Source organism: Tamandua tetradactyla, chromosome 23, assembly GCF_023851605.1.
Source record: "Tamandua tetradactyla isolate mTamTet1 chromosome 23, mTamTet1.pri, whole genome shotgun sequence".
Classification (NCBI taxonomy): Eukaryota; Metazoa; Chordata; class Mammalia; order Pilosa; family Myrmecophagidae; genus Tamandua; species Tamandua tetradactyla.
The window spans coordinates 23,500,179-23,506,345 of NC_135349.1; positions in this window are offsets into that span (position 1 = coordinate 23,500,179).

The window sequence follows — 6,167 nt, forward strand, 5'->3', positions numbered from 1 at the left end:
ATTCAATAAGAAAGAACAAACCAAGAAACCATTCTCCCCAATGGAAAAATGGGCTAAGGACATTAAATCATCATTTTTACTAAAGGAGTAACACATTTTGGCTAATAAATATATAGAGAAATACATGCCCAACCTTATAAATAAGTGAAGGAATGCAAAAACAAACAATGAGATTATTTTACTTATCAGATAGAAAATAATTTTAAATGAAAAACAAAATTTTAAAAATAAAAAAAGTGTGAAAAAGCTTCAAGATATACTGTTAGTTAAAAATATCAAGATGCAGAATGAGTGTATTATGTTATTGTTGTATGAGAAAGCAAGTATATGTGTGTGTTTGTACACATATATACTTGCTTGTACCTTCATAAATAAATGCCGGAAAGTTTTATGACACTAATGAAAGTCGCTCCCTACGGGTGCTTGTTGGAAACAAAGAGGGTGAATAAGTTGTGAAACTCAGACTTCTCACTGTAAACTTTTTAATATCGTTTAGATTTTTGAACCTACACAGAAAAAATGATATCAGAGAAAGAATGGTAAAGGAGCACCTTTGGATAATTTTAAGCAAAGGAATAACATGATCAAACTTTCATCCTTACAAAGATCCCTCTGGTGGCCGTGTCAGATTGTAGGACAGGGACGCCACACTTAAGGGGCACGTTTCACACTATAGACACTGTACATTCGAATGTGTCCTATAACAATGATCTGTTGGGCAGAGATAGAGTGGCATGAGGAAGAGACACCTTTTTTAATTTGCACAAAGGTGCCGAGAGGGTTGGCAGCAGCCCCAGCAATGGAAAGTTGATTGGGAGGTCCGTTAGAATCACCCCAGGCCAAAAATAGTGAGGTCCGTACTGAAGTCATGGAGGTGGGGACGGGACCTCCATTAGGGAGATGGAATCATCAGGCGCGGCTGCAGATTGGAATAGGTGGTGCTAGAAAAGGAAAGTCCTAGATCGTTTCTGAGCCTCTGGCTCCGGGCTGTGTGTGGAAGCAAGTTTGCTGGACTAAGAATAGTATCTTAAAACGAATCGCCTTTTTTTTTATATTGCAGCAAGAAACTCTTAAGAAATGTAAAATCACCACTTATAGAAATATCAAGTGTCTAAGGATAAATCTATAATTTCTTTAAGCAAATAAATCTATAATTTATCCTTATTATTATCCATAATATTATCCATATGTCTGTGCCCTTTATGAGAGAAGATTGTAAAATGCAACTGAAAGACACTAAAGAAGTCTTAAATTAATGGATAAAGACATACCATGTAAATGGATAGGAAGACAATATTGTAAGGAGATCAATTCTCCTAGAATGTATCTATGAAGTTTTGGGAGCAGCATGATCAAGTCACTGCTTCACAAAGTTGACTTTGGTTCTGGTGTAGGGAAGGGCTGGGATGAGCCTCCCAGGAGGCAAAGATCAGGTGACCAAGAGAATATTTTTATAGCCAGGGATTTCTCCCTGGATTATATCCTAGCTCCTGCCTTAATCAAATTACATAAACCCTTTGCCCTTCAGTTTCCTTATCTGTAAATGGAGATAATAAAAGCAGTAACATTAGATAGTTGTTAGGAAGATTAACTGAGTTAATAAGTATAAAAAACTTAAAACAGAGCTTGGCACATGATACAAGAATCGGCTAGTACTACCATTATCATTATTAATGTTACATCAATTTATAAATGTATGTACTTGTAATGTACATCACACATGAAGGTTAACATCATATTCACATCACAGGATCATAATGATATGTGTGAATGGGCAGTAGAAATAAGGAAGACAGGTATGTGTGGCCACCTCCAAGTGTCCAATGAATAAAACCTGGAGACCAGACATGAGGGAAGGGTGGGACAAGGCACACACAAGAATAACAGTGCTTTGCAGGTTACAAATTGATTTTGTTCTCATTCTCTCAATAAATCCTCACACCATGCCTGAGGTGGGTATAAGAGCCCATTTTACAGATTTGGAAACTGAGGTGTGGAGAGATAGATGACTGGTTCCATGAGGACAGAATTGATGCTTGTTTTACTCACCACTGTATGTCAGCACCAGGACGTAGTACTGGCACACAGGGTAGGGCCACAGTAATTACTTTCTGGTAAATGGGAGGGATAGGTCAAATGGGCATCCATTCTTTTGTTCCTGAGCACAGCAGGTGTGATAGGTCCTATGGAGGTGCCTTGGGGAGGCAGAGATGAATCAGAAGGGGTCCTTGAACATGAGAAACTCAGAGCCCAGCAGGTTGATAAGCTATATAAAAATGTCTCCACCTGAAGCACTGAGTGGTCCTTGAAGGACAGATGCTCTGAGAAGTAACCGGAACCCACTGGAAAAATAAACCTTTATTGTGTTAAATCATTGAGAATTTGGGGATGTTTGTTATGCAGCATAACCTAGCCTAGCCTACCAAATATACCGTGGTTCCCAAACGTCACTGAAAATCAGACTCACCAGAGATAATTGCTAAAAACTCAAATACCTGGCCCCATTCAGATCTACAGAATCAGAATTTCCAAGGAAGAGGCTTCTCATAATCTGTGTACTTAACAGGCTATGTCTCCAACTGCAGAAGGGTCCAGAAAGACTTCAATGGCTAAACTTCGAAGGAAGTGTACATTTGAGCTTGGGGATATGAAAATGGAAGGTTTTTCGGGGGGTAGGAACAACATGAGGAAAGTTACAGAGGTGGGACAATGCAGGAATGAATTGAATGGACTCAGAGGGGATTGAGGAAAGGTGGCATGAGCTCGGGTGGAAAGCCAGCTTAGGAAGTTTGGGCTGTATCCTCTGAGTGATGGGAAACCATGGAAGGCTTCTGAGCAGAGGCTGGCTTGGCCTTATTTATGCCTTACAGAGACCATTCAGGCAAGGAGAGTGCTGAGAAGTGTGTTATCCATGGGATTCATCTTGTGAGGTTAGGACTTGAAGTGGATGCAACGAGCTCAGAATCACTGAGCAATGAGAAGCTCACCATTGACACCACATCGCACGTGCCCATGTCCATGTACTTAGAGCTGCAGCCAGATTTGACTTGTGCACCTTTAACTCATTCATTCAACAAATATTTATTGAGGACCTACTACATGATGGGTGCCAGGCACTGGAGAACCAGCAAGAAGCAAAACAGACAACAATCCCTGCGCTCATTGAGTTTATGTTTTTTGTGTTCATGCCTGGGTAAACGTGTGAGGGAACATGTCATTCATTCATTTCGACTTTTAGTGTACATCCACTTTGTGCCTGGTTTCGTGTTGGTTGCTGGGGAGAGGCAGAAATGAATGCGACCCGGTCGAGTGTAGTGGTGGAGCAGACACAGCCCACACCTACCGGGAGAGGCTGGAATTGGGCCTTGAAGGGTGAGAAGAAATTTAACTATCAAAGAAGGAGTATTACAGGCAGAGGAAACCACACAGTGAAAGGCTTGGAGGTGTTTGCAGTCCGTGATTGGTTGGGGTGGATTCCTGGGTATGGGAGGGGAGGGAGGCAAGTGGTAGGACAGATGAGGTGATGGTGGAGGAATTGGAGTGTCAGAGCAGGCTTTTGAGTGAAACCTGCCTGGGGAGGCCGTGGGGGCCAATGGAGGAGTTGGTGCAGGGGATGGACATTATCGGATTTGTTTGGGGACATTACGATGGTGGCGGGAGAAGAAGGTGGACATGAAACAGAGAGGTTTAGGTGGGAAGAACAGGGTGAAGGAGGCTGAAAGATGACGGGAATGGAGAAGCCCTAGGAGGCAGCTCTGCTTTTGGCAGTTGAGGGAGGCGCTATAGCATTGTGGTTCAAAGTCTGAGCTTTGCCATCCAAAGATGCAAGTTGGAGCCCAGCCCTGCCTGTTACTAACTTGTGAACTTAGTGCATTATTTAACCATTCTAAGCCTCAGTTTCTTTACTCTGTACCCTTGGGATAAGAGCAGTGCAGCAGCAGGGGTTCCGAAAGCTCAGAAAACGGTGGCTTTATCATGATGGTAGAGGGATTCGAGGACAGCTTTCTGTCTGCTGGTGGATGTGAGTTCCTGTGATTGGGTGGATGAAGATGCTGTCTCTGATGGAGAACCCAGGAAGGAGCACTTTGGGGGAGGTCATGGCCACCACTTATCAAGTTTCTCTATCAAAGCCTAGGGTTACAGATCTATAGATCACGTGCTATAGTTACAGATCAACTCACGTCTCTCTGACAGCATCTTTTGTTTCCATATCCTTGGTGCCCAGCTCAGCACATAGACACATGGTAGGTGCGGCTTGGAGGAGAGGGGTCTGACTTGCAGGTACAGATGTGGGCATTTCAGGCAGGAGCAACTGAACCCAGGTAAGTGAGAGGGTAAAGAAAGAAGAGAAGAGAAGACAGGGCTCAGAGAACCCTGACATGGAGGGATGTGTGAGAAAGGAGAGGCCTGGAAGGAGGCAGGGAAACTGCATCCAGAAGTTGGATGGGGTGGGGCAGGAGGAAAAGCCAAGGAGGGGAGGGTTTCCAGACGTGAGAGATCATCAGGTCAAATGCCACTGGAAGGTCATGGAGGATGAGGCCTGAAGACTGGCCAATAGATTTGGCATCAGGGAGGTCACTGGGCGCTTGGTAAAAGCAGGGTCAGTATTTGCATACCAACGTTCGAAGCAGCCTTATTCACCATTGCCAAAAGGTGGGAGCCACCCTAGTGTCCAGCCACAGATGAATGGAATACAAATTGTGATACATCCATACAGTGCAATGCTATTCCACCAAAAAGCAGGAATAAAGCTCTGACCCAGGCCACAGAATGGATGAACCCTGAAGACATCATTTTGAACAAAATAAACCTGACACAAAAGGACATTGTATGATCTCACTGATATGAAATCCTTAGAATATGCAAATTTATAAAGTCAGAAATTGGAATATAGGTTACCGAGGGCCTGGGGTGGGGTGGTGAATGGGGAGTTAATGCTTAAAGGATATAGAGTTTCCTATCTGGGGTGATGAAAAAGTTTTGGTAATGAATGGTGGCATGACACTGTGACTGTGACGGACAACACTGAATCCTATACTTGAAAGTGGTTAAAATGGAAAAGAATGTTGTATATACGCACCACAAAAAAATTTTTTTAAAGCAGGGTCAAGGTGCACTGGGGGGTCAAAACTCCTTCGCAGGGGTGGAGGAGGTGGTGCCATGTAAGATGCCAGGAAGGGGAGAGGAGAGGTGGGAATTAAGTTGAGGGAGATGTAGGGTAACTTAGACCCTCAAGGATAATAGATGTCCCCTCCCAAGGAGGATGAATTTCTCTTTTTTAACAGTCAGAGCCATCTAAAGACGGGCCCAGAGATCTTGAAAGGTAGTGAGCCCTCTGTCCCTGGAGGTAGACAAGCAGAGCTCTGAGACACACCACCGCAGGGGGATGCTCACACTGAGTGGGGAATGTTGTGCCTAACCAGCCCCCTGTCCTTCTGGGCTAGCAATGAGCTATTTCTTTGTATCACAAAAGCCAGGTGGAGGGTCAGCCTTGCCATTTCTAGGGTCTAAAGAGCCTTGGGCACAAACACACACACATACACACACAGAGATGATCATGCATAGACTCACACAGCCACACACACACACACACAAAACATATCTATCTCTATCTCCTGGTATAAAGGGATCCAAGCACCTCTCTGCAGGTTATCCCCTTAATTCATTCCCTCACCCCCTCTTTCTGCCCTTCCCCTCTCCCCGCCCCCAGCATCTCCCCCATCCCTCTCCGCATCTCTCTCTGCGTCCCGGGCTCTGCCCTTCCCCACCCGGCTCCAAGCCTTTCCAGTCCCCCTCCCCGTGGGTCCCCCTCCCCCGGACTACATTCCCCAGGCGCCCCCAGCCCCGGGCGCTGCGCATGCCCCCTGCTCCCCGCCCCCTCCCGATTCCCCCCTCCTTCCCTTCCTCCTTCCCTCCCTCCGCCCCCCTCCCCCGCGCCTCGGCTCCCGCATCCCTCCATCCAACCCTGTGCCGCAGCCGCATCGACACCGCAGCCCCGGCAGAGCCGAGCCTGGCCCAGGCCCCTGCCCCTGCCCGGCTCTCGGCCCGGCGCCCCCGGCCCCGCCCCCGCCCGCCAGCCCCCCGCAGCGGCTCCGGTACCCCCCCCCCGGCGCCCCCAGCCCCGGGCCCCCAGCACCGAGGCAGGAGGCAGGAGGACGAGGAGGAGG